Below are 12,497 nucleotides of genomic sequence, written 5' to 3'. Positions count from 1 at the left end.
GTGCCTGGCTTATTTTATTTACATAATGACCTCAAGGTTCATCCATGTTGGACATATGCCAGAATTTCTTCCCTTTTTGAGGCTGAATTATACAGTAGTTCCCCTTATTCATGGGAGATATATTCCAAGAACCCCAGTGGATGCCTGAAACTGCAGATAATACTGAACCCTATATACATGTATACTATGTTTTTTTCTATACATACATACATATACTTTATGACTCCTCTCCAGCACATCCGCATTGCCAGCATCACTACTCTTGCACTTTGGGACCATTACTAAGTAAATAAAGGTTACTTGAACGCAAGCACTATAATACTATGACAGTTGAACTGATAACCGAGATGGCTACTAAGTGACTAACAGGCAGGTAGCATATACAGCTCAGATATGCCAGACAAATGGATGATTTGTGTCCTGGGTGAGATGGAGCTGGATGGCATGAAATTTCAGCATCCTACTCAGAAAGGCACACAATTTAAAACTTATAAATTATTTACTTCTAAAATTTTTCATTTACTATTTCTAGACTGCAGTTGACTAAGAGTAACTGAAACCACAGAGAGCCAAATGGCCAATAAGGGGCGACTACTGTATTTCATTTTATGCATATACCACTTTTTAATCCTCCATTCTTCTGTCAGTAGACACTTAGGTTGCTTCCACATTTTAGTTATTGCGCATAATGCTGCTATGAACATGGGTGTACAACTATTTCTCCTAGACCTTTCTTTCAATTCTTTAGGGGTGTATGCCCGTAAATGAAATTGCTGCATCATATAGTAATTCTATTTTTAATTTTTTGAGGAATCACCATACAGTTTTCCACAGAAGCTGTATCATTTTACATTCCCACCAACAAAGCACAAGGATTCTAATTTCACCGCAGCTTGCTAACAATTCTCTCTCTCTCTCTTTTCTTTCTTTGCGGGAGGATTGAGTGGGGTGCGTGGTTGCGTCTGTCTTGCGGGTGGGGGAGGGGGGAGTCTTCTTTGAGGGGCTGTGCTTGTATGTCTTTCGTGTCTTGCTTTCTTCGTTCGTTTGGTCTTTCTTTCTTTATTCTCTCTTTTTCTCTCTCTCTCTCTCTCTCTCTCTCTCTCTCTCCCTCCCTCCCTTCCTTCCTTTCTCTTTCTTTTACTTTTTTTTTTTTTTTATAGAAGCTACCCTAATGGGATTAGGTGGCATCATTGTCATTTAGAGTTGCATTTTCCTAATGATTAGTAACCTTAATCATCTTTTCAAGTTCTTGTTGGCCATTTGGTCACCTTCTTTGAAAATATGTCATTCAAGCCCTTTGCCCATTTTTAAATTGGATTTTGTCATTGGGTTTTAGGAATTCTCTATACATTCTGGATATAACCCCTTGCCAGATGTATGATTTGCAAATATCTTCTTCTATTCTGTAGGCTACCTTTCTATTCTGTTGAGAGTATCTTTTGATGCATAAAAGTTTTTCATTTTCATAAAGTCTGACTTATCTACTTTTACTTTTATTGCCTGTGCCTATGGTGTTGTATACAAGAAATTATTGCCAAATCTAATGTCGTGAAACTTTTTCCTTTTGTTTTTCTTCTAAGATATGCATAGTTTTAGATTGTATGTTTAGGTTTTTGATCCATTTTGAGATAATTTTTGTAAATGATGTTAAGTAAGCATCCTAGTTTCACTCTTTTGCATGCAGATATCCAGTTTTTCCAGTAGACCTCAACTATATATTTTTTAAAAGTTTTGTTCAAGATATCTAGCAAATAAATGGCTCAGGTTAAATTTAATTTGAAATTCAACTTGAAAGTATAAGTAATTGTATGTGCTATTAGTGGAAAGAAGATACTGATTTTTGTTGTATTGTTTTATAGCATAGTTTAAGGAGATACAAAATTCTCAGGATTAGGTAAAAGCAAACAGAAAAGGAAGCCAAGCTAGTTAGTATAATAATTATGTATCTATCGTGTTGTCTTACCTATCTATTCATCAATGCATTTTGTGGTACTTGTAGAGTAATTGTAGCCTAGTTTCAAAATTAAAAACATGAAGGGTGGGAAAATCTGTAAGAAATATATGGAAATCTACCAAGGGAGAAAAATATGTGTATGATGAAATAAACATTCTATACTTGCAATGATTGCAACTTACAAAGATAACAAATATCATATTTTTCCTCTCAAACATACAGACTTCAAACACTCTGGAATAAATCTCGTTCTCATTACTAAAATTTAGAGATACTTACACAACCAAAGTCATATTTTTAAAATTTAAACACAAACTTATGAAAGCTGAGATATTCTTTACATTCACAGGGCTCCAATATAAAGTAAAACGTTATTAGGACTGGGAGGTCAAAAAGCAAATGCTGTGATGTGTCAAATTTTATCTCCAGGGACTGAGACTTGCTAGCATCTGGTACTACTCTGAAATGGGCTGACAACTTCAGTTCAGCCTTTAGTGGGGAAAATATCCATAATAATGAAGTCATAATGATTTGACTTCCAATTGCTTGTTATCTTTAAGAAAGATGATTTAAGATTTTGAAAAATCCCTTGAAATTCCAAGTTCATGGCCTTTGTCTTAGTGCTCTTTTGCTGGAAACGAAACAAGCTAGAGAGTGAATTTTAAGATTATTAGTAGTCAACTTTAAAAACTTAAAAATGTAAACGTCCATAATTTTAAAGACAATTTATCAAAATATAGTTTAAAATAGCAATGTTAATTGGGGTTCAATGCTAGTTATTTTTCATATTCAGAACAACTGTCTTCTCTGCTTTAGGTTTTAAATACCAAATTTTATCCCAAAGAAGAATTTTACAGTTACATTGTGAATCCTTGCTCCTCCCCCAAAATAACAAACTAGAATTTAAAATGGAGACACAGGCACAATTTACTCTGAAGCTTTAAACACAATGAAAAACTTAACTCTCAAAAATTTGATATCAGATCGTCAAGGGTCTGTGAACTAGATATTGTAGGCCAAATCTAGCTTGCTGCCTAACTTTGTACATAGAGGAGGCTAAGAGTAGAATTTACACTTTTAAATTATTGAAAAAAATCTTTTAAGAATATTTTGTGACACATGAAATTTATATGAAACCAGACATTATTGTCCATAAATAAAGTTTTATTAAAACAGCCATGCTCATTTGTTTATATATTGTTTATGGCTGCTTTTGCCCTATCTGGCAGGGTTGAGTGGTTGCCATCAAGATGTGTGGCCTGAAAAGCTGAAATATTTACTACCTCCCCCTTTAAGGAAAAAGTTGGCCAACTTCTGGAACATCATAAAGGCAGCTTGCATTGTGACATGAACATTCAAATTAAACAAATGTAACTAAGGAGTACAGAATAAATTTTTACCATACATTAAATCAGCTACTTAATATGGAGAAAGAAAGGACACAAATACTTTAATTTAGCATTTGTTAATTATGACAGTTAAGAATTGCCACTAGTGCTTTCTAATGGGAGGTTTTTGTTTTTGTTTTTTTCTTCGACAGGTGATTTCCAATCCACCCTTTCCATGGGAAAAAAATACAGAAGACAGAGTTGGAGGAAATATGGCATAAATCCATATGCTAAAGTTTTTGCTAACAGCATGACAATGCATGACAGAGACTTTGGTGTTTAATTTTGATATGAGGAGGGAGAGGCCAGCAAATACCCAGTGTCTTTTTTGATGCAAAGGCAAAAATTCACTGGGTCTTTCCTTACTGTGCTTATATAGCTAAGAATAGGTTGGAGTGAGCCAGTAAAATTAGTTTGACATCTTTCAATAACAACAATTGTAATCTTTCTTATCAGTTCAAGTCCTACTTATGTTATTATTCATCAATTCTAAAACATTCTCTCTCACTAGCTCCATGAAAAGGTTAGAGGAGCACATGTGTCTTACAATTTGGAGCAAATTAAAATAAGTTACATCATAAACTTTTTTGAGAGTTTTTATGATACTTCTTTAGAAAGCCAGAAGTGCCTCTGTGTGTTATAATACGAGGGTTATATCCTCACTGTCTACAAATATCTCCTTTAGCCTTCCCTCAAAAAGAGGGTAACTAAGATTTCAGAATATGTTATAGGGAGCTAAAGAGGACCCCTTGCCTACTAGCCATTCCTGCAGCGGTTGCGTTGTATGTTTTAAGAGCATATAATCACCATCTCTTCCAGCCATCACAGAGCTAAGAGAGTGGCTGAGGGTGACAATAAAAAATTAAAAGGAGAAAACAGGCCCAGAAATAAGGATGGTTGCTGCCTTCTTACATGTGCCATGATAAAGCATAACATTGCAAATAAATAGTAGACTTACCAACAAATATTCAAATAAAAAACCAATATATTAAAATTTTAGATACTATAAGCAGAAAACAATTGATTCTATAAACATTTATCTTCTGTATAGCAAGAAATCACATCTCCGTGATCTAGGTTCCACTATCTCAATATTTCTGGTCAAATGTAGCACATCTGGAACTTGTCAAAGCAAGTTAACTTTACAAGATAGTTCCTTGTAGCAAGACCCCTGGCCAAAGCGTTCTTTCCACCACATTTCCACTGCAGTTTACCCATGGATAGTCACCATAAATATTGAAAATGAAGAATAAGTTTTCTTAAACTTTACATTTTGCTGAAACAAAGTGAGTAGTTTATTGCAAAATTGGTCTAACAACCAGCATTCCAAATTTATCCCTTTTTCTTTTTTTAAGTAAACTTTGAGTAGGCAGTTACAGAAATTAATGTGTTCACAGGATATGCCCACTTCCCTTTTCCATGCCACCTTGCTATCATTTTATATTTGCTCTTTTTCAAAGAGGTTAGGAGGCCCTATGAAAGAAATTAACAGAGGAACTAAATACTCTAGTTGGGCCCCTGAAAAGTATTGGTATTCTGTTGAAACCCAGGATCCCAGCCTCTTTGCACTAAACAGCTTAGTCCCAACACTGATACAATAATAACTCTTCAAATATTCTGTACATTAACTTATGATAAAATAACATTTACTAAAGTCAAGGCACAGTGTCTTTTCCTGGGTTCTCCTTAAGGCTGGTAATATTTCTTAAACATTGAGACTCCAGGGAGCAGGCATACAAGGCAAGAATGAGGAGAAGCCAAGACAAGAATGTAATGGGAGTTGGCCACTCTATGGGTGATTGGAATGTGACCCTGTAGAATCTTCTGAGGGCGCTTTTGAAATGTGTTGTAGAATCTTCCACCTGGGTTTAAAAGAAGCAGCAAGTATTTATCCATTGCTAAATACTGTTCCTCATTGATCAACTCCCTCTACCCTTCCAGGTGGCACACGTTAGAGTACTGAGTGGGTTCCTATGGGTCTTCCACATGGGGATGTCAGAGGTTCACCAGAGCAGACAGCTAGAGGGATACTTCACAGGTTGAAGCAAGGGTACTATTAAATTGCTTCTGCACAAAATTAGTTGGGGTCTACTTGGAACAAGTTGCAACAGCAGGGGAAAAATAGAGAATAATTAAAAACAACTTCTTATGATTGATGGAAAGAGATTTTATGTACATAGCGGCATTGATCAAGGAAACAGTGTAAAAAAGAAGAAAACTAACATGCCTATTATGAACAAGGCATTGTGTTTTGGTTTTCTACATAAATGTTTTTAGTGTACTATTTCATAATCCTATTAGGTTGGTTATAAAGTAGGTTTTTCTTTTCTTTCTTTTCTTTTTTTTTTCTCCAAACATAGCGTAATGGTTAATTTTATATGTTAACTTGATTGGGCTACAGGATGGCCAGATAGCTGGTAAAACATTATTTATGGTATATCTGATTATCAGAAATGATTAACATTTAAATCAGTAGACTAAGTAAAAATCATCCTCATCAAATTAGGTGGGTATTATCCAATCCATTGAAAAAGAGTAGAATGAAAAGGTGGAAGAAGGGTGAATTTGTGCTCTCTGCTTGAGCTGAGACATCCATCTTCTCCTGCACTTGGGCATCAGTGCTCCTGGTTCTCTTTATCTTACATCCTACATTACACATCTGCTACTGGCTTGGACTCCGGCTTGTTTTACAGTCTTGCTGTTCATTATGTGCTCCAGGTATCAGCAGCATCAGCATCACCTGGAAACTGGTTAGAAAGGTAGATTCTTAGGCCCCACTCCAGGTCTACTGAATCAGAGCCTACATTTTAAGAGATCTTACATGATTCCTGTGCACATTGAAGTTTGAGGAACCCTGCCTTATAGGATTTGTTCTCCACTTGGAGGCTCCATAGTCCTCTTCGATAGGATTTGGCCCAAGTAATTTGCAGACACACCCAGACAGGTCTGATCTGCAGAGAGACTTATTGCTTGGACCCTGCTCCCTACTACTCCAGTAAAAAACAACATGACTTTGTAATAGATGCTAAATCTTGGAAACTAAGAGTAGAAATTTCATTGTTTTATAATGAGAGGAAGTCACTATCTTTTCTCAGTTGCTTTCCTATTTCCTGACATGGCTTTTTATCAAAGAACATCTTATCTCTTTTTCATTTGGTGGTACCTCTCACATATTTACATTTTTATGACAAAATGAGGGGACTGCTATTTTATATTTTTATCCAATTAGAACTGTCCCACTTATGTGTGGGGGGAGAGGAAGGAATACTACAGAAAAGATTATCTGGATTTTTTTTTTGATTTAAGGTGCTTTTTGCCTTTGGAGCTACTAAGACATTCTTTTAAAAAACCATTTTTCATTAGCCTGCCAGATACCTAGCTGTACTGCCTTTTAGAGAACTTCAGTTTTTGTAGGACAACATCAAACATTTAGCAAACAATGTACGAGCAGGGTTAGTACAGGAGGCCATTCCTTAGTAGAGCATGGCAGTTCCTCATTAATCACCTCCCAGCAATATTTTAAGAAAGAAAAATACCAATTTATAAACAGTAGCATTGTGGAAGCAATTGAGCAAGAAGTATTGTGCTGAATATTTTTTTCATTCCACATCTACTCTCCACCCTTCTCCACCCTGCTTTGTGCTCTGGGAGGCTGATCTCTACTGACTGTGGTGCAAGCCAGGGCAAATTTCCCCAAGTTGGGGGAAGCTCGAGCCCTGCACCAGAGAGAAAAGGTTCTTTGAGCATAGAAAATTCAAATGCATGCCAGAGTTAGAGTTAAAAAGAAAGTTTGTTAGAGAAGGAATAATGCTCCATAGACAGAGCATGGTCTTCTTTCAGAGAGGGGAAGGGAGGGAGAGGGAGAGGGAGAAGGAGAGAGAGAGAGAGAGAGAGAGAGAGAGAGAGAGAGAGAGAACTCCCGAGAGAGACTCAGAGAGACAATGAAAGGGGCAGGGAAAAAGATACTGAGCAGGACTCTGAGTGTTTAGGGAATTCAGTGTATATATCATTCTTAGTTTCTGTGAATTATAGTTTAAAGACTTTGTTCACCCATTTTCCTTTGATGGTATGAGAATACAGCGTGAAAGATAAGAGTATGTAGTGTGAAAAGACTGCGGACAATCCCAACTTTGATCCATAGATTCCCCATGGTTTTAGCCATAAGGCATGAGTGATTGTGTTTATTTTGTGTAGGGCATGACTTAAAGACTCTGTTTTCCTGTTTTTCCTTCACAGTGTGGGGAAATGGTTTGTTAGTAATCCCAGCAGAAATCTTCCTTTGTTCTGCAGGTTTTCTTGTGGCCTGGCTATAGAGCTGCAGTATCTGAATATAGCTTGATGTAACTTTTAGTTCTCTTGCCTCCTCCCCATATTAATCAGAATGCATCACCCAGGCTCCCTTACTCTTCGTATTTTGGGCAAAGTTGTTTGCCTGGCAGAGGTTGAGGTTTTATTTCTCCAGTTCCCTCCCTGCTGGGACCCAAATTGGCTGGGCTGTGTTCCTAAGGCCACAGGTCCGCATATAGCTCTTCTCCCACAATTTTCATTCTTACCAGGTTCCAAGAATAGTTCCTCCATTCACCCCTCTGGTCCAAAAAATAGAAAAGTTTCCTGTCCCCTCACCCCATCCCTCCTGATGTTGTTAGTCCCCCAGCAGTTTCATTAGCCCTTAATTCTACTCATGCCTTTGTAAATAGTCCTTCATTAAATTCTTTTAAATTATTCTTTTGACTGTATTTTTCTATTTTTCCTGGGACATTAAGCCTAAAAATTTTTTGTACTTTTTCTTTGCACAGAAATTCTACCTCTAATCAGAGCTACAAAGATTTACGACCCCAGAGGTGGACTCTGGTCACTATATTCTGCTACCCTGGCTCTAGTAATTGTTTCAAAAGTAGCCACATGACCAAAGCATATACAATCAGCGTAAATTTCAGGCCTCAGGTCTCTCGCTTGGAAATCTCCTGTCTATCAACGGCAAACTCTCTATCTTCTAAACAAGGAGGCGCAGTAAAGAAAAGGGAAGAAATTAAATCTCTAATGACAGTCTCTGGCCCCACTAAAACTCATCCTCTTTAATCCCCCTTTTTAAAACAGCGTTATTGAGGTATAATGGCATACAGTATACTGCACCTATTTAGTGTATAATTGGATGAGTTTTGACATATGTACATCCTGTAAAACCATTACCACAAACAAGATAGGGAACCTATTCATCACCTCCAGAAATTTCCTCCTGTGTTTTCTTTCACTATAGATTAGTTGAATTTTCTGAATTTTATATAAACAGAATTATATAGATGTACTTTTCTTGATCAGGCTTCTTTCACTGAGTATAATTATTTTGAAATCTATTCGTGGTGTTTCTACAACAAGTTCATTCATTTTTTTTTTTTATTGTTGAGTATTATGCCATTGTATGGATGTACCACTATTTGTTTATTCATTTATCTGTTGGTGGATATTTAAGTTGTTTCTAGTTTTGGACTATTATAAATAAAGCTGCTATGATCATTTTATCTAAGTCTTTGTATGAACATATGTTCCTTTTTTCTTAGATAAATATCTAAGAGTAAAATGGCTGGGTGACATGGTAGGTATATATTTATTCAACTTAAAAAAAAACTTGCCAAACGGTTTTCTAAAGTGGTTGTACTATCTTCCATCCCACTCCCAATTATGAGAGTTTCAGTTACTCTACATCCTCACCAGCAATTGGTATGATTAATGTTTTTCATTTTAGCCATTCTAATAAGTGTATAATACTATTGCATTGTGCATTTCTCTAATGACTGAAGACTCTGAGAGCATAGTTTCATGTTTGTTTGTTTGTTTGTTTTTGCCAAATGTATATCTTCTTTTGTAAAGTGTTTGTTTAAAGCTTTTGCTCATTTTTTAAAATTAGATTGTTTTCTTATTATTGTGTTTTGGGAGTTCTTCGTGTATTTTGAACACAAAAGGCTTTTATCAGATATTTAATTTGCAAACATTTTCTACCAGTCTATGACTAGCCTTTTCATTTTCTTGACATATGAGTTACAGGAACCAGTAAATCTCCTTTATTGTTTGAGGAAATTTGAGGCCTAAATTTACAAGCTGAAATTTATAGAAAAAACCTATATGTTCAAAAGAAGGAGAATAGTTAAATAGTGAAACTTCAAATATAGGTGATTATAGAAACTATGTAACGGATGAGAAAGAAAAAATCGGCCCCTGACATCAGAGGACTGGCCTGATACTATTAGCTAGGCCTCACTGTTTTCCTGTTGAACATAAACAATTTCACAAAATAGCAACATTAGACAGGCCACTCTGCAACTGGGATGGATCAAGGCAAAAACAAAACCACTCCATACTTAGAACAAAATGTGAACCTTGTCTAAATCACAAAAATAATCAAGAATTTCCTGACGCTGGCTAACATGAGTGACTGCTTGGACTCCCCTCCTTCCCCTCCCCTCCCTTTTCTCTCTTTCCTTCTCTCTTGTCTCTCCCCACTCCCTTCCCCTCACATCTGCTTCCATCATCACATCTCCTTCTCTGACTCTTTTGCCTCCCTCTCATAAAAACTTTTGTGATTACATTGGACCCACCTGGATAATCTAGGCTAATGTATCATCTCCAGACCCTTAACTTAATCACATCTGCAAAGTTTCCTTTGCGGTGAAGGTAACATATTCACAGGTTTTAGGGATTAAGACATGGCGATTTTTAAGAGAGGCCATTGTTCTGTCTACCATATCACATAATAGGATTATTGTGGGGATTAAATAAGAGAATACATGTAAAATGCTTGGTTTGATACAGTATTATTATTAAGCCTAGGCCTAGGCTTTTGAAATTCATAAGCCAAACATTATTATTTGCAGCCTGCTATGTCATCTTATCTTTGAGGCAGTGCATACCTCATATTTTACCTGCCAACTATGTCAAGAGAAGGGTTATAAGGTTATGAGAAAATGTGGAATAAAAAAAATGTCTATTAAATTGCAAAGATCTATTCCTGCCACACCTGTAAACATTTTCATTTTTCCTGAATTGGCCCACATGCAAAGAAGTTTACTTATCAGTGCACTAGTTGGCTTCAAGGTCCATTCCTACTATATTTCTCTAATATTAGGATCTTCAAATTTAGATCCCCTTTTCTGAGTGAGTGTGAGCTCATTTGGGACCCCCTCCTGGCTTTTCTTTTCCTCTCTTTCCACTTTTTCTCTCTTCCTCTCTCTTCTTACCAAAATCCCCAAGGAAGGGACAAATGCAGTCAGAGTTGGGGCACAGCTGGGACTGACATCATAGAAGGGAATGCTTTGCAATGCCAACCCCACCCCATGGTGGGACGTAAATATTTTATAGCACTGTATAGCATTCGAGAGCATGAGCATTTCCAAGTGCCAGTTGAGAAAGACTGGAAAGTGAAATCGAAGTTTAAAGGAGTTTTACTTGATTCATCTGAGTAGAGCCAGCTGGTTGGCTTGCAGTCCTCCATAGCTGTGCTTAGGCAAGGCTGCAACTCATCAACGCTAAAAATGACAAGTGGGCAGTATTCTGTTTTTTAAAGCCAGGAAAGAAATACTTGTACAATGCTGGGAAATATGTAAAAATGTGTTCCCCAAAGTGGGGTCAGGAAGTCCCGAGAAGGGAGCGGTGTCTCACTTCATGAAATGGTCTCTAGAAATTAGAAATGTGGACCTTGTGGGAGTTAAAAGATAGCACTAAGGATTAGGGTGAGCACTGAAAGGAGGAAGTAATTGTCTAGTAATTGTCTAAAAAAAAAGATGAGCCATTAATTTTAAATTATGAGCAGCTGTGGTGTATCTGGACCAGCACTGACATAATGTTACGAGACACTAATAAGCCCTGGCACTTCAACACTGATCAATAATTATAAGAATCACCAGTTATTGTGTGTCTGTTCTGTTCAGGATCTGGTTGGTGCTTGATACACATTTATGTTATCTTTAATTCTCAAAAAATGCTGCAAGAATATATTACTATCTTGTTTATATACTTCTCAGCTTCAGTTTTCTTTATCTTTAAAACTAGAATAATATTTATAATATTGTTGGGAATTGAATTTAAAAGTATATATCAAAGTGCCTGGTATTTAGTAGGTCCACAATTTATATTCATGAAATTATTGTTGAATCAGGCAAGAAAGATGAAGTGAAGAAAGATATTTGGATTGGTTGTTTTATTTGGTAATCGTATTAGGGCCTGCTACGTTCTGGCCAATACAACAGAATCAGAATACAGACTTGACTTTAGAATTCTCACAGTATAGAGGAATAAACAGAAAAAAAGTCACTGATTAGACAAAAATGTTACTGATCAAAATTAAATAATATATATTTTAGGATTAGGATGCTAAAAAATATGCTTCCAAAACCAGGAAGTACATAAGCAAACTTTTAAAAGAAGCAAGTGAGAATTGTGTGTGTGTGTGTGTGTGTGGTCTTGTCGGTTTATTTAGGGGCAAGAATAAAATATGCCTATGCAATAAGACTGAACAAGTAGGCAGGAGCTAACCCATGTCAGCTCTTTTTTCTTTAAATTGGTTTATGGGTAATATAATGTCATCTGCATGAAATTCATAGGGCAAATTTGGTATCCATTTTAGGTATCTAGGTTATGTTAGGCTAAGTCATGACCATATTGCAGAAACTATGTGTAGAAATAATAGTTAAGAAACAGAATATCTCCACGCCGAAGAGCTGATTTTTATAACAGTGAGATCTAGTTAAATTTAGAGGACTCTATTTCATACACATATGTACACACAGACATATATCTATATATAATATATAAATATATACATACATATATATCTGTATAAACACATGTATATATTTGGGTTTGTGTGTGTGTGTATATATATATATATATATATAGTTAGCAGGACTAGCTCATACCTTTAAAGATGTCCAAATTCTGTTGGGCAAGTGCCATTGTCATGTCAGTTCTTGTACACCTTTCTAAGAAATTAAAATTTTATCCTCAAAGTGATGGGGAACCATGAAAGGACTTTATGAAAGATGTATTCTGTTCATATTTATGTTTAAAAAGATTACATAGGTATTAATATGAAGGGGAAAGGCACAGAATTAGAATCAGGGAGAGTCAACAAAGCTAAGAGGAGGCAATATAGTGTATGGAGT

Source organism: Rousettus aegyptiacus, unplaced genomic scaffold (assembly GCF_014176215.1).
Source record: "Rousettus aegyptiacus isolate mRouAeg1 unplaced genomic scaffold, mRouAeg1.p scaffold_m13_p_1, whole genome shotgun sequence".
Taxonomy (NCBI): domain Eukaryota; kingdom Metazoa; phylum Chordata; class Mammalia; order Chiroptera; family Pteropodidae; genus Rousettus; species Rousettus aegyptiacus.
This window is presented reverse-complemented; position numbering follows the sequence as displayed.